This window comes from Euprymna scolopes, chromosome 9, assembly GCF_053919585.1.
Source record: "Euprymna scolopes isolate OS-2025 chromosome 9, ASM5391958v1, whole genome shotgun sequence".
In the NCBI taxonomy this organism is placed as follows: Eukaryota; Metazoa; Mollusca; class Cephalopoda; order Sepiida; family Sepiolidae; genus Euprymna; species Euprymna scolopes.
The window spans coordinates 146466483-146493864 of NC_136490.1; positions in this window are offsets into that span (position 1 = coordinate 146466483).

The window sequence follows — 27382 nt, forward strand, 5'->3', positions numbered from 1 at the left end:
CTGTCAGTGTGCGGACAGTACACATAATTGTTCGCGAGGAACTTAATGCACCAGTCTGCTACTTCATGCCTGTTTCAAACTATTTGATTAAGATGGGTATCAAGACAGTTGTTCACCCTCCCTATAGTCAAAATATTACTCCCTGTGACTTTTGATTATTCCCTAATCTCAAGGAAAACCTTACAGGCTGTCTTAATGAGACAATTGAGGAGATGAAAGAGGCTGTGATGAGGGTCATTTACACACTCACACAAGAGGACTTCCATGGGGCTTTCCAGAAGTTGTTGGAACGGTACAACAAGTGCATTGCATCCGGAGAAGATTATTCCGAACGTGACTAGAGTTTCATGTGTGTACTGTCAATAAAAGTACCATACGAAATGGTCTGGAAACTTATTAAAGGCACTTCATAAGTACGGGTAAAAAGTAGTATAATGGAGCCGACATCCCATATTATTGTTAATTTTTTTAAGGGAGGGGAACAAAGCACATTCGTCCATAGTGAGATGCGGAATATTCTATCCTGATGCGATATTCATATAAAAATCAACAGAAAGTGATCAGTTTAATTTAGTTAATTGAAAATATCTCACATTTCCAATTAATTTGTCTTACATTTTAAACGAAAAAAATCAGAAAATAATAAAATAAAAAATAATGAAATAAAAATAAAATAAAAAATATAAAAAAAAATAAAACGAAAAATAATAAAATAATATAATAATAAAATAAAAAAATAATAAAATAAAAAATAATAAAAAAAATAAAAAAATAATAACATAAAATAACAAATAATGAAATAAAAATAATAAAATGAAAAAATAATTAAAAAAATGAAAAAAAAAATAATACAATAATAAAATATAAAATAATAAAATAAAAATAATTAAATAAAAAATAATAAATAAAAAATAAAAAATAATAAAAAAAAATAATAAAATAAAAAATAATAAAATAAAAAATAATAAATTAAAATTTAAAAAATACTACGATTAAATAGAAAATAATAAAATAAAAAATAAAACAATAAAAATAAAAAATAATAAAATAAAAATAAAAATATAATAAAATAAAATATAATAAAATAAAAAATCACAAAATAATGAAACAAAAAATAGTAAAATAATAAAATAATAAAACAAAAAATAATAAAATAAAATATAAAAATAATAAAATAAAAAATAATAAAATAAAATAAACAAATATAATAATAAAATAAAAAGAAAAAAATAATAAACTGAAAATAATAAAATAAAAAAAATAAAAAAATGATAAAATAAAAATATTAAAAAATAAAAAATAAAAACAAAATAAAAAATAATGAAATGAAAAATAATAAAATAATATAATAATCAAATAAAAAATAATAAAATAAAAAATAATAAAATAAGAAAATAATCAGATTAAATAAAAAATAATGAAATAAAAAAATAAAATGAAAAAGAAATAAAAAATAAAAAAATTAAAAATTAAAAATAATAAAACAAAAAAAAAATACAAAATAATGAAATGAAAAATAATAAAATAAAAAATGATAACACAAAAAGTAATAAATTAAACATTAAAAATAATAAAATAAAATAAAAAACTAATACAAAAAAAACAAAAAAAAAATAATAACATTATAACACAATAAAAATAATAAAATAAAAAATAAAAATTAAAAACATTATAAAACAATAAAAATAATAAAATAAAAAATAAAAATTAACAAAATAAAAAATAAAAATAACAAAATAACAAAAAACAAAATAACAAAAAAATAAATAACAACATGAAATAAAAAATAATAAAATAAAAAAAAATTAATAAAATTAAAAAATAATAAATAATAAAATAATAAAATAATAAAATAAAAAAATAAAAATATTGAAATAAAAAATACAAAATAATAAATCTAAAAAGAAAATGAAAAATAATAAAATAATATAATAATAAAATTAAAAATAATAAAATAAATAAAATAAAAGTAATAAAATAAAATAAAAAAATAATAAAATAATAAATGATAAATAAAAAATAATAAAATGAAAAAATAATACAAAATATGAAAAAATAAAAAATAATAAAATAATGAAATGATAAAATATAAAATGATAAAATAATATCAAAATCAAATGAAATCAAAAATAAAACAAAAAAATCAAAAATAATAATATAAAATAAAAAATAATAAAATAAAAAATAATTAAATTAAAAATAATAGATTAAAATTAAAAAAAATATTAAAATAAAATAAAAAATAATGAAATAAAGAATAATAAAATGAAATAAGAAATAATGAAGTAAAAAATAAAATAAAATAAAAACAATAAAATAAAAAATTAAAATTAAAAAAAAATATTAAAATAAAATAAAAAATGAAATAAAAATAATAAAATGAAATAAGAAATAATGAAATAAAATAAATATAAAAATAATAAAATTAAAAATTAAAAAATAATAAAATAATAAAATAAAAAATAAAAATTTATAAAATAGAAAATAGTAAGATAAAAATAAAAAATAAATAAATAAAAAAAAATAACATAAAATAAAAAATAATAAAATAAAAAATAATTAATAAAAAATAATTAATAAAAAAATAATAAAATAATAAAGTAAAAAAATGAAAAATAAATAATAAAATAAAAATGAAAAAAAATAATAAAATAAAACATAATAAAGTAAAAAAATAATAAAATAAAATAAAAAATAATAAAGTAAAAAAATAATAAAATAAAATAAAAAATAATAAAATAAAAGATAATAAATAAAAATAAAAATAATAAAATAAAAAATAAAAAATAAAAAATTATAACATAAAATAAAAAATAATAAAATAAAAAATAATAAAATAAAAAATGGAAAAAATAATAAAATAAAAAATAATAAGCACAATATTTTACTTGTATAACATAAGAAAACAAAAGCTAAATAATTGTTGAAAAGATGCAATTACAAAACATTTCGAGCAGAGAAATAGTTTGTTATTTCCTTTACGCTTGATTATGTTACAAGATGAGAGGCCAGTATTTATCACTTGTATTCAATAGAGTATTCATTAAACTTTACTATATTTAATAGAAAATATAAGTATGTGAAATTACGTTAATATCGGTTATAAGTAAGTAGTCAGCTATCAACTATACTTGTATTTTCTATTAAATAATAAATCGTTTTTAACGCAAATACTTTAAACGTATATAAACAAAAATAAATTGTTTTGGAAAAATTTGCCAACCGTATTTTCTTTTTTTTTAAAATTATGTCAATAGTAATATTTACTGATTATTCCTATCGCCAAACAAAACATGTTTTTTAAGAGAATGTTCTGCGCCAAAATTTAGTTTCGTCCTTGGAAATATTGAAATAATTATGCAAAACACACGTGAAGAAGAAAAAGAACAAAAGATAAAAACCAATAAATAAAAAGCACAGTTTGTAATGTGAGTTAATATCACACCAATTTTCTAAAAAATCCTTTTGCTTGATAGAATCAACGTCGCTAAAAACAAATTCAATTCCAAGGTGTTTATACCAGAAACAAGCGTAGGCATGGACGCACCCAATAAAGAAATTCCTTATAAATCAGCTGCGTAGCAAATATCAGAAGACGAACCACAAAAAATACAGCAGCTTTCAGTATTCGTCCCGATTTCTATTTCGACATTTTTCACAGTAATCCTCGCAGCTGAAATCATCATCATCATCATCATCATCATCATCATCATCATCATCATCATCATCATCATCATCATCATCATCGTCATCATCATCGTCATCATCATCATCATCATCATCATCATCATCATCATCATCACCATAGTTATTAGCGTCATTATCGTCATCATCGCTGTCATCGACAATGTTATCATCATCATCATCATCATCATCCCCATTATAATCGTCATCATCGCAATCGTCATCATCATCATCATAGTCGTCATCGTTAGCATTGTCAGAATGGACATCATCATCATCATAGTCATCGCGATAGTTATCAGCATCATCATCGTCATCATCGCTGTCATCAACAATGTTATCGTTGTCATCATCATCAGCATCCTCATCATAATCGTCATCATCGCAATCGTTATCATCGTTGTCGTCGTCGTCTTCATCATCATCATCATCATCATCATCATCATCATCATCATCATCATCATCATCACTATCATCATAACCAACGTCATCATCATCATCATCTGCAGTCTGACGATTATTATTTTATGATGGCCATCAGGCCATGATTATTATGACGAAACGAAATATCTTGACTTCTTTTTCGACTCCTTTAAGCCACATTACATTCAGTATGCAAACGAAATATGAAGCTTCTTCTGAAAATTCACTGCTAAAATATTTCTGCCTACTTCATATCTTCCTCATAAGACTACTGTTTAGATAAGGTGTTCAGGCCACTGCTCCATATCTCATACATGATATCGACCACCTGGAGTGAGTTAAAACAGCTGGATACTCGAAATGGTGCAAAGACTACGGGATCTACGATGTTGCTTTTCAAGCTTAATGTTATCCTCTTGGAATGAAACATAAATGATTTCTCTCTGATAAGCTCATAAGAGTAGTGGTCGATGGACAAAAATCAGAGGCTTGCAGTATTAATGCTGGAGTCCCTCAGGGGTCAATCCTGGGCCCAACTCTCTTCCTGATCTACATCAATGATCTCCCTAAACACATACTTAAATCATTCGTTGACATCTATGCTGATGACACGACCATCTACGGCAACACATCAAAGGCTGTAAATGACAAAGTTCTCTCTGATTCTCTCTCCTCTGATCTCGAGCGCGTGGTTCAGTGGGGAAGACGTGGCTGGTTACCTTTAATGCATCTAAAACCAAGCTCCTATCCTTACATCATCAACGCTCTGATCCCCATCTGGAATCAATTGAAATGGATGGCTCTCGTCTAGAAGAAGCCCCATATTTTGACAAGCTTCTGGGCTTGACCTTTACTTCTGATCTGAAATGGAACACGTACATCAAGTCTGTTGCCAAGGTTGCTGGAAAGATGGTGGGATCCTTCTACCGCTCCAGAAGATATCTAACTACTGATGCAATTCTCAATCTATATAAAAGCCAAGTACGTCCAAGGATAGAATACTGTTGACATATCTGGCCAGGAGCTGCTAAAAACAGCCTATCCTGCCTTGACAGAGTACAAAATAGACTTCGTGGCTTAGTGGGGGATGCCCTTTTCTCTTCCCTGCAACCTTTCTCCCACAGAAGAGACGTTGCGAGCATATCTTTGTTTTATGGCAGGTGCTCGTCTGAGCTCCAATCTCTGGCCCCCCCTCGCCAATCTTTTATGAAAAACACCTGAAACCACTGTCAAAAATTTTCCCCATTCTTTATCTGTGCCTAAATCAAAACGTAGATTCCATGAACAAAGCTTCTTTCTTAGAACTGCATGCATGTAAAACTCTGTTCTGTGTGCCTGCTTCCCACCTGACTACAACCTGGATGTCTTCAAGTCCAAAACCGCCCCCTTAAGTAGATACCTTTATTAAATCTCCACACTAACGTACTGTACATGCAATAACCCTTATCCCTGAGTGGCTTCCGGGTCTTGGTAAGTGGCGACCACCTTGTAAAAAAAAAAAATGTAGTTTATTTGTCTTAGACACATTTTCGTACTCTGTCTCTATCTCTGTCGTTGTCTCTGTCTCTCTATCTATCTATCTATCTATCTATCTATCTCTGTATTCATAGTTAAGAAATCAAAGGTTACAAAAGAAATAATTTTGGAAAGTCCAAGTGGGTATAAAATATTAATATTAATTTATAGGATAAAACTAACCACAACTTTTCTTAACTTTACTGACAGACTTTCAACCAACCGGATTACAATTGATACCATCGAATTTTTGATTGCCTTTCAAACTTTAACCAACCCATATATATATATATATATATATATATATATATATATATATATATATATATATATATATATTTATTTATTTATTTATTTACCACGTTTTCTACATTTCTTTTTCATGTGGAAGATCCTTTGGATCTATATGCTGCTATATAATATTTGTTTAAATAGACTTTTCGAACATTTTGAAGTTTTCATATTTATGTGCTATCCAGCAAAATTATAGCTTCTAAATATTATTTTATTACATATTTTGCTGCTGAAGATACGAGGCATTCTTTAGAATTCCATGGAATAAGAAAAATTTTAATGTTCAACTTGTATTACTTGTTATGATTTCTTGTTGCCCACACCAGTATCCAGATGTTTCCTTGAGATGGCCTTTACTACTGTATTGGAGTAGTTCAAATTTGTCTCCGTTTAGAATCATATTGTTGTCATTAGCCCATGTTATAATTTTGTTGAGGTCTTCATGTAAAAGCCTTGAGTCATGTGGTGTGGGGACATTTTTCATGATTAGTGTGTCGTCAGCGAAAGATGTTGCTATGGCGTATTCCAGGTGTCTATCTATGTCAGTAACAATAGAGGACCTAATACTGAACCTTGTGGTATGCCGCTGATGATTTACTTGTATCTGCTAAGCTATCTCGAATGGTTATTTTGTGTTCGGTCTGATAGGAAGCTGTGTGTCTATGTCCCAAGTTTTCCACAAATGCAGGAGTATACCAATGTCTATTTCATCGAAAGCTTTTGCGAAATCTATATAGATTACGTCTACTTTATCTCCATCTTGAATATAAGGTAGGATTTTCTCATAGTAGCTGTGACAAGCAGGATCGACCCTGTCGAAATCCATGTTGTCTTTTGTTGAAGGCTCCTTTGTTTTCCATAAAATCTACCATCTTATGTCACACCGTTCTTTCAACAATCTTTATTGGATGCTATATCAACACTACTAGTCTATAATTTTTTTGCTATTCCTCTACTACCTCCTTTGTGTATTGGCGTACTTCAGAAAAAAAAACAAACTAAAAGGTTATAATTAAATATGGTTGAAAAATCTTAACTAAGAAACAAATATTTCCTTTACCCGAAAATGTTAAATATTATTATAGTAGCAATATTTAAATACAGTTGTGAAAAAAAACGGCATGAAAATAATATTTTTCATTTAAGTATTATACAAGATGTCAAAAAGTCACTGAAGGGTTAAAAATCTTTGTTATTTTACCATTAATTATTATTTTTTCTCTATTTCAGATATTTTACAGATAATATTTTGGAAATTAATTTTGGATAAGGATAGAATTGAACAATGTACGCATGTTGTGAAATTGTTTTACCAAAATCAGGCAAAGCTTTGCTGACAACATTATCTCTCGCTATGGCAATATCAAATGGCCACAACGTTTCCCAAACTTGACTAGCCGCAACTTTTTCTTGTGGGGATATCTTAAAGAAAGAGTTTATGTTAACAAACCCCAAACCCTGTAAGAATTGAAGGAAAACATCAGGAACGAAATAAGTGAGTTAAATCACAATCCAGAGATTCTGTAATCTGTCATGAATAATGTTTTATAAAAAGCAAAAATAGGCGAAGCTAAAAATGGACAAGATTAAAAAGACATCATTTTTTATAAATAAAGATTGTTTGAATTTTGCATTTGTGTTTTTGTTAAAGAATTCTCAATGCTTTAATCAGATTGTGTTAAAATCGCAGAAACATAATATAAAAAATAAAGAATCTATTTAAGTTCAAAACTAGGAAGACCAGATTTCATAATAATTAACAAGAAAGAAAAATCCTGTCAAATCGTAGACTTTGCTGTCCCAGCTGACCACAGGGTGAGTATGAAAGAAAAGGAGAAACGAAGCAAATACACAGAGCTAGCCAGAGAGTTAAAAGGGATTTGGATGATGAAGAAAATCAAAATAGTACCGATAATAGTAGGAGCACTAGGAACAATTCCGAAAAACTTTGAAAAAAGAATGTCAGCAATTGGAATCAGAGGAATAACTGCAAAAGTACAACGACTAACGATAATGAAAACGACGGAAATATTAAGGAAAACCCTTGAATGCGGAGAATAATACCAGAAGACAATATAACGAATAAGCGTTACAGGAAATGAAGAACACCGAAGCTGCATATCTACGAGTTCTACACCCCCATCATGCATCCCCCCCATAGTTTCACCACCGTTCTTCCCAATAAAAAGGAGACACCAAAGAGCTGAGAAGGGTCAAGAATAACTGAAAGACCGAGGAGAGAAGGCTAGCCAGACCTCGGTTGGACAAGCGCAAAGAGAACTGGGACCTTGGAGAGGCTTAGTACCACTCAAATTCCAGTATAAACCAATGACCACTGCCGGCGAGAAATCAATAGAAAGCGGCTGTTGCGATGATGCAAATTCATTTGCAAATGCTATCGAAGGAGGTGGAGAGAACTGGACGTCTGGGGAGACTTGTTGTCACTCAGCCTCCAGAGAACACCACAGGTTTTCAATCAGATCGTTTGTTGACTTTTTTGAAAGCTGCATGTGAGCCAATGATCAACAACAACAAAATAATATCTCCCTTCTCGTCGTACAGAAAGTAAGACGATTTATACATGCATGCTTTATGGCTTCGGGGAAATGCCGGAGCACGAACACATTTTATATTACGAACCTCTCGAAATATTAATGAAAAAGCAAAAAATATAAGAAGCAACCATTGTATTATTGATCAGAAGGCTTTTAGACTTTCATAATTGATCGGAGAGATCAATGACAATTGATTTCACATCGATGTTTATTGATTTTTAATTCATCGTAAAAAGGTGTGAGAGGGTAGAATAAGCAACAAGGCCGAAATTTGTTTGAATCGCACGTTTCGGAAATCAGTTGTATTGAATATTCTTTAACTGGCAGGAATACCCAATATTGCCCGGGTGACAAATTTTACACACAGCACCACATTTATTAATTGCAATACATTACTTATTAGGTAAACTTTCGCTCTTAATAATAATAATAATAATAATAATAATGAAGATTGAAACTGTATAATTGTAAGTTAACCCCCCCCCCTGTTCCCATACCTTCCCCGAGGAGAGAAAGCACTCCGCTGGATGAGTGCAAAAAAAAAAAAAAAAGACTAAGACCTTGCTGAGGCTTTTTACCACTCGGTCGCCGCCAACGTGAAATCAATGGTAAGCGGCTGTTACGATAACGCAAATTCATCTGTAACAATTATCGGAAGTGGTGGAGAGTACTAGAAATCTGGGAAGACTTGTTGCCACTCAGACTCCAGAGGATGCCACAAGTTGTTCTCAAAGAGAACTCTTTGATGGTAGCCTGTGTGATTACTCCTAGAGAGTAAATAATAATAATAACAGTAATAATAGTAATAATAATAATAATAATAATAATAATAATAATAATAATAATAATAATAATAATAAAGTCTGAAACTGTATAATTGTAAATTAACCCCTTGTTCTCCTACCTTTCTCGAGGAGAGAACTCACTCCGCTATATGAGTGCAAAAAGGACTAAGACCCTGCTGAGGCTTTTTGCCATTCAAATTTTAGTGAAGACCAATGGTCGTCGCCAACGTGAAATTAATGGTAAGCAGCTGTAACGATGACGCAAATTCATCTGCAATAATTATCGAAAGCAGTGAAGAGTACTAAAAATCTGGAGAGACTTGTTGTCACTCAGCCTCCAGAGGATGCCACAAGTTGTTCTCAAAGAGAAATCTTTGACGATTGCTTGTGTGATTACTCTTAGTGAGTAAATAATAATAATAATAATAATAATAATAATAATAATAATAATAATAATAACAATGCCCCACTAAAAAAATGAATAAAAAATAATAAAGCCTCCTTCCAAATAGTCATATGTGACACTGTCACTAACATCTAAATCAGAAACCACAATTTGCTCTGAGCTGTAATTTCGCACATAACCCGTAGAGCTAAAAATTGTGATACAATGCAAAGTTTCAGCTAACCCAGACAACTAGAAATGAGCATTATTATTACTTATTGAACGCCTTTTGTAAATAGCAATAAAAAGACTGACATTCAAGCTGGCGGACTGTAAAACTACACTAGGCAGTATGTTTAGTGGGTTGTATAGTGGCGATAACAAACATGCTACATGTGAGTAACATTTACGAAAGAGAGAGTATATAGGAAATTGGAAATGTTTCTGAAATATAGTTTTGATATTTGCCCACTTGAGAAAATAACGTTTCTTTATATACAGGTTTCCCTGCTGTGGTTATGACTCACACAGTGTTTTCCAAGTTTAATTACTGAGCAGATATAGTGACCTTCTAGACAGTCGTTTTTTTTGTTCACAGATTAGTGGTGAATTTGCTATTTTAATATCTCATACATAGAACATTATTGCCACATCTGCGCTGGTGCACAAACTACTAGCGTCTCCGTCTTGGACAGAGTGCAACGAAGATTTCTAACCTAACATGTTTGTCATGCTCCATCTTCTGTCGCATCACCACAGTGTGACATCCTTGTATTTTTTTACACATAATTGTACAAATGTGCTCTAATGAACATGCCCTTGCACCTCCCTCAACGAAAATATTTCCGACCTGCCAGACTAACAAAAATATCCCACCACTACACTGTAGAGGTGTAACAGACTGGGAATGGGAAAACTCAGGTACGAGGATCCTTCAATGTTTCAAGATTTATTTCGTTTGGAAACTTTTATTGATAGCACACACATGAAGCTGTAGCCCTCTTTAAAGTAATCTCCTCCAACTGCAATGCACTTGTTGTACCGTTCCAACAACTTCTGGAAAACCCCATGGAAGTCTTCTTGTGTAAGCATGTCAATGACCTTCATCACAGATTTTTCATCTACTTAATAGTCTCATAACGACAGCCTCTAAGGTTTTCCTTGAGCTTAGGGAATAAACAAAAGTCACGAGGAGCAAGGTCTAGACTATAGGGAGGGCGAGGAACTGTTTCGATACCCATAACAGCGTCTTTTTTTCTTATCTTCTCTAAGCAACCTTGGGACAAAACTTTGTGCAAATCTTCCACATCTTCAGTTCATTGCAGAATAATTGTGTGTACAGTTCCCACACTGACATCAAACCGTGAGCTCATTGTTTCTATAGATACATTACGGTCATTATCCATGAAATTCTTTATTTGGCCAATCAACTATAGTGTTCTCACTTCCTTATTCCTCTCTTATCTTTCATCATCCCTCACAGACTCCTTGCTTTTCTTTAATCTCCTATGCAAAAAACTTATTCATTCATGCAAGATGGTCTAAAAGCTGTCTAAAGCATTTCATATGTCTCTCTGGCATTTTCCAAGTTTAAAACAGCATTTTATTGCATATCGTTTTTTGTAAGTGTCCTCGTGTTCAGACTGCATTTTGGAAATTCACCAACAATGACAGTCAGGCTTTAGTAGGGTGTATTTCAATTCCTGCTATAGCTGTTCATTTGAACCTGATATAAAAATTGGTCGATCATCTCATTATATGTATGGCAATAACATACTACATTTTAAAGAGTCTTTAACAATTTTAAATACCTGTACAAAAACCCCTACTACCTGTAATGAACTATTCCATGACGTCACTTTCGCCCATGGCGTCACTTCCGGGTAACGAGGACCGGTTTACCAAGTCAGTCAGAGAAGGACACGTGAAGACTATGGTCGCCACCCACAAGTCTAGCAGTGAGCAAAGATATTGCTCAATTTACCTTTTTCCTTTATTTTCGTTAATACATATTTAACTGTTACTATGTTATTCATCATCAATTATTCAAATGCTAACACCACAATACTGGCGAACAAGGATTTGAATTTACACACGGAACTCAAAGACAACTGTTTGGCAGAGAGATAATTCGATTTTACACAATAATAACTTGTCAGCGACTATTCGAAATCGCTTATGCTAGGACCTTTAAAGAAAAAAAGAAACAATACAAAGTAAGCTCTGACTTAAATACGAGAAACGTTTTGACTAAGTCGTAAGTAAACTGTCTTTATCTCTTTACGAAAAAAAGTGAAAAAACTGTAAATCATACGTTTTTTGCTAATGTTTTGTTTTAATTCTTGTGGAAAAATAATTTTTACTTTTGAAAAAAAAAAACCGACTTCTGTTAAAAGGCATTTTGTAGTTCGAACATTTTTACTTGGTGCAAAGGAAAAAGAAATAAGAAAAAACGTTACACTGTACTTTGTGGGGACAAGGAAAAAAAAAGAATTGATCTACATTCTAAATATAACTGTTCACTTTTTAAGCAAATTAGGCTTTTCATCTGAGGTATTAAGATGCAAAAGATCGACAACTGCGACAACAATAAATTTCCTACATGAACTGCTTGCTCGTTTCGGTGTAGTAGACTGCATCATGAGCCACAATGGAATTCTGTTTACGTTGCACAGTTCAAAAGTTTTTGCGACACGTTCCAAATTAAATACACCACCACACCCCAATAAGATTAATTAAACACATCACCACTCCTCAAAAGAGCACTGAAGAAACTTCAAGGTATCCCAACAGATGAAGCCCCCCCCCAACAAGTTCTACACGTGTATATGATTATACTTAATCCTAACACCCCAACAGCGGCATCACCGTCGGAGACTATGTTTGCACGGAAGGTGAAATCCGTTTTTGCCAAACTCTTACCAAAAACAGTGAAGGCCACAAGTGACCACTTGCGTACCCAGTAAACGTTTCATGCCAGAAGAGAAAGTTTTTTTTTCAAAAGTTACAAAAATAAAATCTCATACTGGGATATGGGTACGATCAGCAAGAGAGTCGGTGATATGCTATATATCGTGCAATAACCAAAACATACCTATAAACGTCACCAAAACCAATTAAGATGTCGTGCAGATGACACAGCAGTACATCACCGTTGGAGGAAGAACCGATCGACACTATTTTCTCAAACCTCCCCAAATAACACCTGAACAACAACGGTCGGTTCGGAAAGTAAAGGTCACCGATCCACTAATGATCAATCCTGAACGAAAGGAACAAAAAGCATGGAGGGGGTATTGAGGACGCTCCCCTTCTGCCTGGAAAAATGAAATATTCCATGCCGTCACTGCCGTCCAGAACGCACTCATACTGCCTGGAATGATGAACTATTCCATGACGTCACTTCCAGGTAACGAGGACCGGTTTACCACGTCAGTCAGAGACAGACACGCGGAGAGTATGTTCGTCACCCACTAGTCCAGTAGTTGAGCAAAGATATTGCAAAATTGACTTTTTCATGTATTTTCGTTAATACGTATTCATTTAACTACACCACAACAGTCTGAAAACGTATTTAAGGCAGTTCGTTAGCGAGTTCAGCTCTACAGTTTGCATTTCTAAACGGAAAGAGTGTTAGAAATATGTGAAAATAGTAAACATTTTGATATGAATGGAATTCTTAACACGCGAGCCGAATTTGTAACAATGGCAGTTGGACCGGATTGAACGGTAATAATAATAATAATAATAATAATAATAATAATAATAATAATAATAATAATAATAAAGTTAAAAATGGAAACTTAAATATTTACAATAACGAAAAGAGGTTATGATAACAAGAGTTGACCTTTTGCAGACGTAGAAGCTGACGTAAGCAAGTTCTGAGATATTTTAATCATATCTGAGTTGGCGACCACATCGGGGAGTCGAATTTTAATTACCGTGAGATTCAGTTAGCGATATCATGACGACTTACTTCCTGTGAAGCTAAAGGGAATTTTACGGCTAAGATGTAAAGACTAGCAAAGATAATCTGTTGTCGACTCCGAACGGATGCAGCCGAGAAATAAAGTTAAACTGGAACAATGAAATTGTCTTGTCTTAATGCGTGCATCGGAGTTGAAAGTTAGAAGGGTCTCTATTTCAACCACTACAAAACGAGGGGAGTTAGCGACAAGAAAAAGGACCAGCATGAAACTATAAAAAAGGTATGTCCTCTTCGTATGTGCGCTACGCAGTCCTGGTTTAATTATACATATGTTTTGTAAATTGGAGTTAGTATGTGGGGTATATGATTAGAAAGAAACAAAAAAAAACAAAAAAAAAAACGTACCGGGCATATCTGCATTGCTCTTTGGGAAAGAAGAAGGAAAGGATAGCAAGCTCATTTATATACACGAAGGGCATCTTAGGAAGGCAGGGCATGATGGGAGAAGCTATTTTTTCTTGTCTCTTCCTTTTATTTTCTAGATATGATATAAAAGCTGGGAAAATTGTTCACTGGGGGTGGTCCGAACGTACGGTTAATTCACGTGCCCGTAGGAAGAAAGAAAGAAAGACGGATTCTCTACGAACGGCGAAACTGGAAGAGAAAAAGGATTGTCGTTTTTTTTTGTATGTGCCGAGAGCGTTGCAAGCTCAAGAAGAAAAGCCTCTTTTTTGCATGAACATTTAACGGTATTCGGCAGTTAAAAGGAAAACTTTAATTTCAATACTAGATAGTAGCCCGTTTGAAAGAATTGACTACGTTCATATGTTTATCAGTCATTATATTATTGAACTGTCATTTATTTAAAGTACATATACGATTTGTAAACTGTTTATAGATGTTTTAAACACCCACATCCATTCGCGCAACCCCAAGCACATTACGATTATATATGCATTTAACGAATATCTGTATACACAACACTAAGACGACACGGTGCGTATATATTCTGTTTACATTTAGTGATGGTATTTACACTTGTATGAAACGAATGTTGATACGTATGTAACATGTGTCATATATTGTGACACATGTTACATATGTATAGGAGGTTGGGATATACACCGGTATGTAATAGGGATCTCTAGATGCCGGAAGGTTTCCTATTCTAATAAATTCTTTCCTCGGATTTCTCTGATCTGATCATTGTTTCCCAAACTGTATCAACATGCAGAATTTTACATTCATGAGATAGTCAAAATGTAAAAGTATTTTTTACCAATCACTTCTTACTTTCCGTTTCTTTATTTGTTACTTTTATTTTCTGTATTTAACTGTTGTAGAAACTTGCGTAAGCGCTGAGTGTTTGCTACCTGAGAGGGTATATCGACGCTAAGAGTTTGTGTTTATTTAAAGAAAAGTTCTGCCAGTTTTCCTTTCGGGATTACAGAGTTGGTGCGAATTAAGGCATCAATGAAGAGGAGTTCTTGTTATAACCCTTTTAAGAGGTTACAAGGAAAACATAACACGAGAATAGAGTAGTAAAATGTATAAACAAGAACATACAAAAGTGAATTTTTTCCGCTAGAAATATATTGTTTGAATTGAATCCTTTATTTAATAAGGTGAGCGATACTCCTTGTGTAACATCAATAACAAAATAAGTCTTTATACATCCGTGCGGAGTATTTATACGTAATTTCTTTGTTCCATTTCTGTTATAGTAGCTTATTATCATCTTTACTGTTTCGTCTAGTGGTTGCTATAAAAATAAGCTTTTTTTCATGACGGTATAGGACACAAGGAACTGTTTACTGAGACCCTTCATTAATGGATTTATTTGGAGAGGATTTACCCAGAAGAGAGACTAATATTATCTTAGATAATTATTTACTTAACTTCTTAATTTAACCGAAACAAAAACATCGAGGTAAAATTCTGCTAGGATTATTTCTACATTATTGGCAGTGTCTTATTTGCACGACTTCCACAGAGAGACTGTTTTGAAAACTCTTGTTCCTTTTTGCTCGACAACTTGACGTCATTTGCCATTGTCTCTCTCTGTTTTGACCTGTTGCCCCTGCTTTAAATTTACGCCATCCGTCTTTGGGAACGATTCTGTTCGCAGATTAAGGTTATCATAGCATGCACTAAAAGTGATCCATGTCAGAATTTACACTAGCTAACTTAATCGCTACTGACGTTGAGTTCCTAACATGTGATACTCGCCCCAAAAGAGTGCTTAATCACGAATTTCTTTTAATTAGTTATTGATTAATTAAATTCGCGAAATATATCACTTGATATTGCACCAGCAAATTTCTTTTTGTTGCCATAGATTATTCTCTTCTTGTTTTTCGTATTTGTTATTATATATTCCTATTGTATTACTTCATATTTATTTTTCTTTCTTGCAGTATATATTTCCTGGTTTCTTTTTTTTTTGTTTCGTATGTTTCTATTCCTAAATTTCTCATTATCTTTTAACCCCATTGCCAGATAACTGCTACAGTATGGAGTCGAAGCCTTTTTTTCATATCTAATATGTGATATTTAGCATTTGAAGAGAGTTAAAAGACTGACTGTTAGAATTGTGCAGGGTCTATCGGATCTGCCCTATGAAATCTGACTTAAAATCTTAACCTTGAGAGCCAACGATGATGCGATGACCTCATTTCAGTCGACAATCTCATCAATGGGTGTTATGATATACCTCAGGACATATTATTTACTTCTGCACCAGAAAGAGATCTACGTGTACACTACAAGAATCCCTCCTCATATATTAGTTATTTTTACTTTCTTTCCTTTCAACCTGTATGTTTTATTTTTATCTCTTTCGTTCTGCTTAATCTCTTTATATCTTTTGTTTCTGTTCTCAATCTCACCATACCTTTCTTTAGTTTACTTTTTTCTTTCTTTTCAATATTTCCTTATCTCCCTTTCGTTGATTTTTCTTCCTTTCTAGATCTTTCTCTTTTGCTCTCAATCTTTTCATATATTTTTCTTTGTTCTCAATCGCTTCGTGTCTTTCTTTTAATTTTCTTTCTTTCTTTTTTTTCTTTATCTTAAATCTTTCCTTTATCTTTCTCTCGCTGAATTTTCTTTCGCTAAATTTCTTTCTTGTCTCTCTTTCTTTCTTGGCAAACTTTTCTTTCTTTTATTTTCATTTTTCTTCTTCTGATAAAATACTCTATATATTTCCTCCTTTGTTTTATTTTCCTATTAAATCTTTCGTGAATATCCAATCAATTATGTAACCGATATTATAGTAGATTATTCTTTTTTCCTACCACGATATTTTTCACAATCGGCCATTTTGCACTACAAGAGTACACATGCTGATTTGATATTCTCTTGTCTTTATCCAAACTTAGAACAAACTAATGAGAATGCTTGAATGCCTGCAACTTCTGAAATGCGTCCTCGCATTTCTCTTAGAAAATCTGCACGTCCGCCTGTCCGTCTGTCTGTCACGTGTCAGTTTCAAATAGCATTTTTATGAAAATCACTCTAGACTAGGCATGAAGCCACTTGATGTAAGAATCTACCAAGAACGAAGGATGGTTATCACAAAGACAGGAAGTTCTTTATTGACCTTCGTCTCGAAGAGACTAAGGTCATAAATAGGAGGAAAACAGTCAGTATGAAGAGAGTTTTACAATCTTGCATTTATTGGAAGGAAGCTACAGGAATAGGAAACTAATTACAATATTGTAACAGCGAAGTGATGGAGACCACTAAATCAACAAGTTAACCGAGCTGGAACAAAAGAAGAATTCTGAAGAACACACGGTATGATATGATTTATAGAAAAGATTAAAACTGGCAACATCACGTCTGTGAGAGAAAGGGTGCAGTGAGGAAGAAAGGGTAGACCTAATTAGATTACAAAACCGTTTCTGCAGCTTACCAAGAACTCTCAAATGAGACCGATATTCTGAAGCCAAAACATGACAACAGTACACCATATATAGTTTCATAGTAAATTTGTAGTGATAGAGAATAGCAGGTGTGAGAAATGGTTAGGACGATACAAAGGAACAATTTTACTTTTCGCGTTATTAAACGATTTTATGGTTGCTTAAATGTAAATGCTGTTTTAAAGGAGTTCGTGTTTGATAATATCCCCTTTTTTGTCTCTTCATGGGAAAACATAGACAATCTCGATTCCTAATCTAAGAAAACCCAACTCTCCAAAAAAAGTTCCCAACTGGATTGGGACGATATATATATATATATATATATATATATATATATATATATATATATATATATATATATATATATATATATATATATATATATATATAATGTTAAAAGTCCACGTATGCTTCTAGGATAGTGATTTAAAGGTTATGAGGGGTTTTTGAAGCATGAAAAACGATGTTACTTCTTGTATTTAATATTTTTATTGTTTTTTATATACAAAGCGGACCCCCCGCTCTTGGTCACAAAAAAGTATTTTACATATATATATATATATATATATATATATATATATATATATATATATATATATATATATATATATAATGTTAAAAGTCCACGTATGCTTCTAGGATAGTGATTTAAAGGTTATGAGGGGGTTTTGAAGCATGAAAAACGATGTTACTTCTTGTATTTAATATTTTTATTGTTTTTTATATTCCAAGCGGACCCCCCGCTCTTGGTCACAAAAAAGTATTTTACATATATATCATATATATATATATATATATATATATATAAATTTAAAGGAGATTAGAACACTAGTCTAAAGAGCAGAGTGTATTTTAATGTAATAGTAAAATTACTAGTTTAATTAAAATACAGGGAAAGAAAAAGTGCTCGTTGTAATTTAGATATATAATAAGCTCGATAGGTCAATATTTTATACATTATCAATCACATTACTAAATATATATATATATATATATATATATATATATATATATATATATATTATATATATATATATTATATTTTATATATATATCTTGGTGAGGTAAATGAAGAGAGTGAATTCAATCTTTTAATAGGAGACTTATCGGGATAATGCAAAGCTCAACAAACTGCTTTGGAGCTTATATAGGAGTCCATAAAAACAGAATGAAGTTATAAAACTATATGCTGATATATAGACTGATTCATTTCTTTAATAATTGTATACATACATTTAGTTGTTATAAAAAAGCGGAAGACGTTTGTAAGAAAAGAAAAAAGAGAAAAATGAGAGAAGCAAGGCCAGGACCCCTACTACTGCTACGGGTCATCTACACCACAATAATCTATCTGTTAACTTGATGTACCGCCACCGCCCGATAATCATTGGGGATCAAAGAATTAGTTTACCTTAGTGCTAGACAAGACTATCAGGATGAGATAATAACTCTAAATTTAGATCTTTGACCTTGTTCAAAACAACCTATGAGAGTTTGCGTATGAGAAGTAGTCACGTGTTCTCCTGAACGAGCGCCACCCTTTTCCGATTAACTAACATCGAAATTCTTCAGCATATTCTTCTGGATGCATTGTCTGTCCTGGATGCAGAAACGAATGGTGCACAAAGGATTCTCCACTCCGTCAAGCAAATGATATCGTTTTCCGTTGTTGAAATCCGGGTCAAGGAGTTGCAGGCTTGCTTCAACTAACTAATCACATCTCTTTACTATAAAATGTCATCGTACCTTTTTTTCTTTTTTCTTTCTCTTTCCTTCTTTTTTTTATCTCTCTTTCATTTTTTCAGTTTTCTTTATTTCTGTTTTATTATAATTTTTTCTTTCTTTTTTCTTAATAAATAGATTTCTTTTTTTTAACTTTTCAATAAATCTTTATCCATCTTTTGGATATTTCCTCCTTTTTCTTTCTTCTTTCGTTCTATTTTATTCTTCTTAGAACTTTCTTTCGTTGTTAATTTATTATTTTATTCATTAAATACGTTTTTATTTCTTATCTTGTCTTTCTCGTTTTTTTCTATCTTTTCTTTGTTATTTTTGCTATTTTCGTGAATTCTTTTCTACTTTCCTGATATTTTCTTCCATTCTTTTTTCATCCACCCTTTTTATTTTATTAAAATTTTTTATTTGAAAATTTCTAGAAGTAATTTCTTAGTCTACGTTTTGTTCTTTTCTTTTTTATTTACGCAAATTCAACATTGCAATGTAGTGAGAGATGTTCTCATCTTCCCTATAGTTTATTTTTCATAGAAGTTATGTTCTTAGACTCTCTATACTCTATCGCTATTTCCATGGCCAGTGCTCGACTGAGCTCCAATCTGTGTTCTCTCCCATCCTTTAAAAATTCACAACAAAACTTGTCTAGCTTCACCTACTCTAAATAATGATAATTTTTTTTATCTGTGTGCCTCAAGCTAAACGGAACACCCATATGCAAATTTTATTTAAAAAAACAGCACTTGTCACTACGGGGCTAGTTACCAGCCGACTACAGCATGGCCGTTTCCAAGTTAAAAATGAACAAATTCTTATGAAGCCTTCCTCTTAAATAATCAAATTCCGTCAAGTTTTAGCCATCGTTCCCGATTCTCACAGTGTTGTTTTATAGTATGTTATTTGGCCTTGATAAGACTATTTTGACAACAATAACGTCTTTGGGTATTGCCAAGAACCAGACCGATATTTAATATAAATTCGGTACAAAAGTTATGTTTTAGCAGAAGAAGGAAAAGGAAAGATATATTCAAGTATGAATATAAAAATGGAAATAAATAGGACATGAGAGAATAGCGGGGTCACCAATTAGCAAGTGCTGACTAAAACATGAACAGAGTTTGTAACTGTAAAATTGAGAAAAACGAAGTTTTATAGCAAACGAATTTTTTTTGCTTTTGGTTGTTGTTAATTTCTTCGTTTGTAAAGAAGTTTTAAAGTTTTCATCATTTATTTTTCCACCAAATTGTTACATTTTTTTGGTGGTTGAAACAGTTGTCATTGGTTGAAAATAATTTGAGTTAACACGTTCCTATGAAAACTCACTTGCTTTTGGGAGTGTCAAGCAGCGTGAATGAAAACGAAGCAGTGAAAACTTTTTATCGTTCGTTGAAACCGCTTCGCGATTCAGTCGCCAAACAAACAAACTCATTAATTTTATCCTCGGGTAGCCTTTCGACCTTGATAAACGGTGAATCGTTTGTATATAAAATAATCGTCCATTATGTTCGTTTCTTTCGTTCTTTTAAATGCATTGATCTTTCTTTTCTTTTTTCTTTGGTATTTTTCTTTATGCCGTTTTTACTTTTCTTCTCTTTTTCATTTTATATTTTTGTTATTTATTCTTTTTGTTGTATTTCTTCTCTCCATTAAATCTTTTCGCATATTAACCAAGCTGCTAACACAGGGTAACGTACCAACAACAACATAGCCTGTGGAATTGTCTTCCGTTTTCCTGCTTTCCGGCTGACTACAATATGGTTGTGTTCAAGTCTAACGTAAATAAGTTCTTGATGAGCCGTTCCATATAAGTTATCAAATTTACCAAATTTTCATTACTAATGATTACTATATTGTCCAATCTCTACTGTACACTCTTTAACCCTTATCCTTGAGTGGCCTCTTGGCCTTGATAATGTGGTGATGCCTATGTAAAAAAAACAAAAAAAACATTAAGAGATGCGGTGTTTGGAGTAGTGATGTTCAGAGAAGTGGTGCTTGAGACGTGATGAGAGAAGCACGTGTTCGAGGCATGACCGGTGTTCAAAAAAGCACGTGTTTAAAACAAGTGGGTGACGTCACAGCCGAGACAAAAAATCCATACGCGACCGGAGAAGGAGAAATGAACTGCTTTAACATTTGAAAAAAAAATACGTTGCAGAGATGACCAGATAAAAAAGGCTTTTGTTAATAAAAAAAAGTGAGTCGATTCTTTAATTTCTTTTGTTTTCTTGTGACAGAGTCTACAACGCGTTGGGTTCGTTAAAATGTAACGACACAGCGAAAAAATGTGCACAAAGTTAGATTTATATCTACTTAATATTTTCTCTTTTTCGTTTTTTCATTGTTTTATTTCTTTACTCTAGAAACCGTTCAGAATTTATTTCCATGAAGAAATCAATTAACTAACTGATATTGAAGTACATTCATGCATTTGTCGTAGCTTGATTCATTTATAATCCATTATTATGCACCGTTAAAGTATAAATGCTGATTTTTTATTCCTTTGTTTTTTCCCCCAAAACATATAACAATATAATTACGTGAATGAAAATATTTGAATATTTGCAACGCTTGAAATGCGTCTTGATTTATCCGTCAGTTCATATATCTGTCTGTTACGAGTTGCTTAAAGATACAATTTGCATCTATAAACACTTGGCTATAATGAACGCATATTATTTTAAACGTTTCATGGCATATCCACAAAAAGTAATTTATATCGAGCTTTATTTAATTCGATTATTTCCGTTGGTCGACCACGCTTGACTTTGAAAAAGCATCTAATTAAGTTCGACATGCTGTAGTTTGATATATTATTTCCGTTAGTCTGTAAAGCTTGACAAAACATTTAAAATGGTTTCGAATGCTGACGCTTGAGATATTATTTCCGTTGGTTTTTAAGTTGAATCTTAAAAAAAATTTAATCCGGTTTTGCATACAGAAGTGTTATATATATATATATATTATATATATATATATATATATATATATATATATATATAAATATATATATATATATATATATATATATATGATGGTGAGCAAGCAATTTTTTTTTTTAGGGCTCCTTTTATCGCCACCTCCTCGCCACAGGGAAAGCAGTGCTATCCCTAAATAGGGCTGCTTTGTCCCTGATGGAGGACACGAACAGCACAATTGCTCACGCTAGAACGGCCATCTACCATCAGCCGCCACTGTGCAGAGATCCGGCTGACGACTTCCAGTAATATCCTTTACCTGTCCCCGTCGCTTTCACTCCATCGCCAGTGGACTTCTTGCAGGACAGTATGAGGTTTTCATAATGAAATTATGACAGGCTGTCCGAAACCCACACAAAGGACTTGATTTAAGTGGTGAAGGCTCGTGTAGGACCATCCACACTTTTTGGAACTGCTGATTAACTTACTCGGTGCAAACCAATTGCCACAGAACAAGCAGACAACAACCCTCAGGTTTGATGTAAGAGTTTCCTTCTCTTAGTGGTATAACCGCGCCCCCAGACACCAACCTGGTAATTTCCTTGTACCGGCGCAATATATATATATATATATATATATATATATATATATATATATATATATATATATATATATATATATGTATATATATATATATATATATAAGTATACATACACGCATGATGCTAGTTGGCCGTTGACCCCGAGAAGGGGTTCATTCGCCCTTTGAAAGGTCTTGTTTTTAATCCTTCAGGGAGACTAGCCGCCCTCCTCACCAAACAAGTCTGGTGGGGGGAACCAGTTTAGTCGCCGGTGACCCGACCATGTGGCAGGAAGTACTGGGTTACATGGTACCAGTAGCATATGACATGACCTGACAGATATATATATATATATATATATATATATATATATATATATATATATATATATGTATATATACTAGAAGATGTACTCAGCGTTGCCCGGTATTAAAGGTAACGTTAAATTTCTTTAAAAAAATGAAGTAAAAAAAAAAACGGAAAGAAATTAAGGCATGTTCATGCGAGTATTATCTTTTTTTCTAAACAATTCACTTCACTTCTTGTAAGTAAGAAAAAAAATGCTCGAGCTAGATCGAAACAAAAATATAATGACAATGAGTCAAGTACAATAACCAATAGACCAGCTTGCCACAACCTTTAACAAGTGTTTTCAAACCTCGTGTAATAGTTGACAGATAAAAATTTGATGACTCCCCAAGTACCATTTTTTTAATTTTGTTCCCTTAGCAGTCAGTTTTTTTTCCGGATGAAACCCCATTAAAGAGTTTTCCACGTGTCTGATTACCCTATATATATTTCAAGTCTGTAAATGAAAAATTCGTTGGGTATATAGGTTGAGAAGTGTCCTCACACACATATCCTCACTTTTATAGATATATAGATTGTTTTCGTTAGTCTATAATGCTTAAATTTGGGAGTGAACAATCGATTTTACATGTTGAAGCTTAATATATTGTTTCTGTTAGTATGTCAAGCTTAAGTTTGAAAGATCATTTAATGGGATTTGGCATGCTGAAGTTTGAGGTCTTGTTGTTGGCCAGTCACGCTTAAGTTTGAAAAAGTATTTAATTTTATTTGACATACGAGATAAAGAATATTGTTTCCGTTGATCTGTCAGGCTTAAGTTTGAAAAAGCCTTTGATTAGATTTTGCGTGCCCAAGCTTGAGATATTGATTCTGGTGATTTGTCAAAAAAAAAAAAAAATTAAATAGAAATTAATTAGGGGTTGTATGACGAAGATATATTATTTTCGTTCGTTTATGGGAGGAATGCTTAAATTAAGACGTAATTCGTTTGGAGAAACTGGTTGGTTGGTTGTTTTTATTTTACGGCATATCAACCCTTTTCAGGTTATTTAATGCCGAATCCGGTGATTTTGAAGAAAATTTTTTTAATAGAATATATTTGTTTTTTGCAAGTCAGTTTCTATTTAACCCATAGTTGGGACCCTAACAGGTACTACCACTCCGGGTCAGAGTGGACCTGGGACCAATGGCAATTAAAGGGTGGCTCCACACTCCCCAGAGCCCGCAAGCTGGGGCCTCACCATCGGATATAGTTTAAGGTCATATCCAGGACCGGAGAAACTGGAGCTTAAGATATTGTATCTGTGTGTATATCGTAAAAGATTGAAAAGTAGTTAATTCAATGTTTTCAATGCTGTGGCTTAAGGTAAGTTTTCTGTTGGCCTGTTCCTGTGAAATTATAAATAGTATTTTATTGGGTGTAGCATGACGAAGCGTGACATATTATTACGTTGATCTGGTAGATGCAAGTTTAAAAATAAGATTAAATTCGGTTTGGCATGCTGACGCTGAAGATATTATTTCTGTTGGTTAAGTAGATTTAACTTTGAAATGGGATTTCGTTGCGTTATGACTAGGGCTATGACAACAGCATATTCTTTTCACTGTTTTGATTCTCGGGTATATATCCGACACAGTTAGACACAGTTAATCAACCGAGAACCACGTCACTCTATATAAAAGCATATAAGATACCAACGGCGACACACTCGAGAGTCAAAACAATAAAAAGAGTATGCTGTTATCCTAGTCCTAGTTATGACATACTGAAGCAAGAGATATTGTTTTTGTGTCTGGCAGGCTTAAATTTGAAGGAGACTTTAATTCAATTTTAAATGCTGGATCTTGAAATACTGTTTTCATTGGTCTATCTCGTTCAATGTTGAAAAATAACTTAATTCTGTACGGAATGCTCAAACATAACATATAATTTCTCTTGTTCTAGTAGGTGTAAGTTTGAAATAGAATTTAATACGGTTTGGCATACTGAAGTTTTAGATATGGTTTCTGGTCGTCTGGTAGAGCTAAATTTGAAATAGGATTTAATTCTTTGAGATATTGTTTCTGTTGTTCTTGAAGGTATAAATTTTAAATAGAATTAATACTGTTTGATGAAGCTTTAGATATTGTTTGTGTTCGTCTGGTATGTCTCAGCTTGACATAGGATTTCATTCTTGAAATATTGTTTCTGCTGTCGTATGGGGATTAAGTTAAAAATAGAATTCTAGATTCGCCAGCACACTTCTATAACAAGCTTTTCCTGTCAATCCGTCAGTCCGTTTTTATTTTTACTAATAAGTTAGTGCTTATCAAATATTAAAACCTAACAAAAGAGGATTTCATACAATTATTAGAGTGATAGATGAATGATGATAAATATTATAACATTGAAAATATCCACATAGCATTCACTCAAAAGAACCAATGATCTAGAAAACAGCAATCCTCGAAAATATCAGGTCTGGTATGCTATGATTAGGGCAATGACAACAGCATATTCTTTTCATTGTTTTGACTCTCGAGTGTTTATCCATTGATATCTTATATGCTTTTATATAGTGATGCGGTTCTCGGTTGATTAACTATATCTGTGTCGGATACTCAAGAGTAAAAACAATGAAAAGAATATGCTATTGTCATAGCCCTAATTATAATTAAAGGACATTTGTCACATTTGAGTTTGAAGTAATATTTTTATCACTTAATGCGCAGATTATATGGACTCATGTTCGTTATACCTGTTCCTGCTTTTATTTCTCTTCTTATTGCCTGGTTTTATCTCTACTTATATATAAAAGATACTTCGTCTGTAGGTGGAATTTCGTTCCCTATTCACCCCGAAACGGCTCGGGCGAGTTTTTAATTTAAATTTCACACAAACATATTTTATGTGTCTGAGAATGTTCTTAGATAATCGATAATCAAAAAATTCGATTAAAGAAAGAACAGTCCGATTTTGACCAAAGTTAACATCACAAGTGCATTTGAGATGTTTTATCACTGTACAAGCTGAAGAACCGGGCGTATAAAATCAACAGTTAATAAGTTTAATAAGACAAGGGCGCATTCGAAATGAATATTTCTGTTCAGAGCACAATTGAACAATGAAACTTGACTTTTGCATTTTAAACTTCAATTCAAACTCTTATATAAAATGATTTTGTAAAATCAACAGTAGATTCTCTACAGTGCAATGTAGAATATAATTGTGGTTTATGTAATTGCGGAAAGGCATGCCAAGCTCTCTCCCGGTGCATCTCCGTGGTCCCTGATTAGAGCAGGCAATCAACCGATTTGATTGCAAAATGTTCGAATTCACCAGTTTCTATGGCATTCAAAATATTGGCAGTGTCGAACATTCGTTGATCTTCATTCAATCCCGAGCAACATCCTTGTTAGTTTATTATAAACATATGTGTTGACGTCTTTTTTTACCGATAAAGATACGCAATAACATGAAGTTCTATCCACACACATTCCTAGCGGATGCATATAATGATGCAGACTCGCGCCTACGCGTCATCAATAATGCAGGAACTGAGTTGCTTTCTGGAGTTTTTGTTTTCCTTAAAACTTTCTGTCTGGTTATGGACACATGCTTTTATTGGGATGTCTATAGATGCTATACAGTGGAATGTTGGCATTGATCCGTGCGATTGATTTGTCTATAAATCAGAACGTTCCTCCTCTCCTCCTCCGCCTCCTCCTCCTCCTCCTCCTCAACTACCACCTTCCCCTATTCTTCCTCCTCCTCCCCACATACGTTGATAATCTAATTCGTGTAAAAGCGCTTCAGTACATTCACCTGCTTGTTGCGAAAATAATTTGCTTTCGAATTATACATTTTACAGACCTTCTTCAACAATGATACCATGTGATTTGTCTTGGAATAATGATATTAGAATAGAGAGAATAAGAAAGAAAGAAAGAGAGAGAGAGAGAGAGAGAGAGAGAGAGAGAGAGAGGGGGGATGTAGTTTGAGTGATAAAAGATACAGAAAAAAGACAAAAAAGGGAGAGATAAAGCGATAGATAAGGAGACATGTCAAGGCAGCCATAAAATAAAAGAAACAAAAAGCGACCATTACAAAAGACATAAAGAGAGAAATGAAAAAGACAGGGAAAAGGGAGAGATAAAGAGACATACGAAAAGAAAGAAATAAAAAGAAAATAATAAAAAGAGAGATGTTACATATTAGAGACCATACGTCAATAAAAATTTAGTTGGCTAGTATGAATTCTGACAAGGATAACATCTAGTGCATGTTATGATTTACGAATATCCGCGGGCTTAGAACTAACTTAGATGATGTTGAATCATTTCTCCTTGTAAATATCTCATATATCTT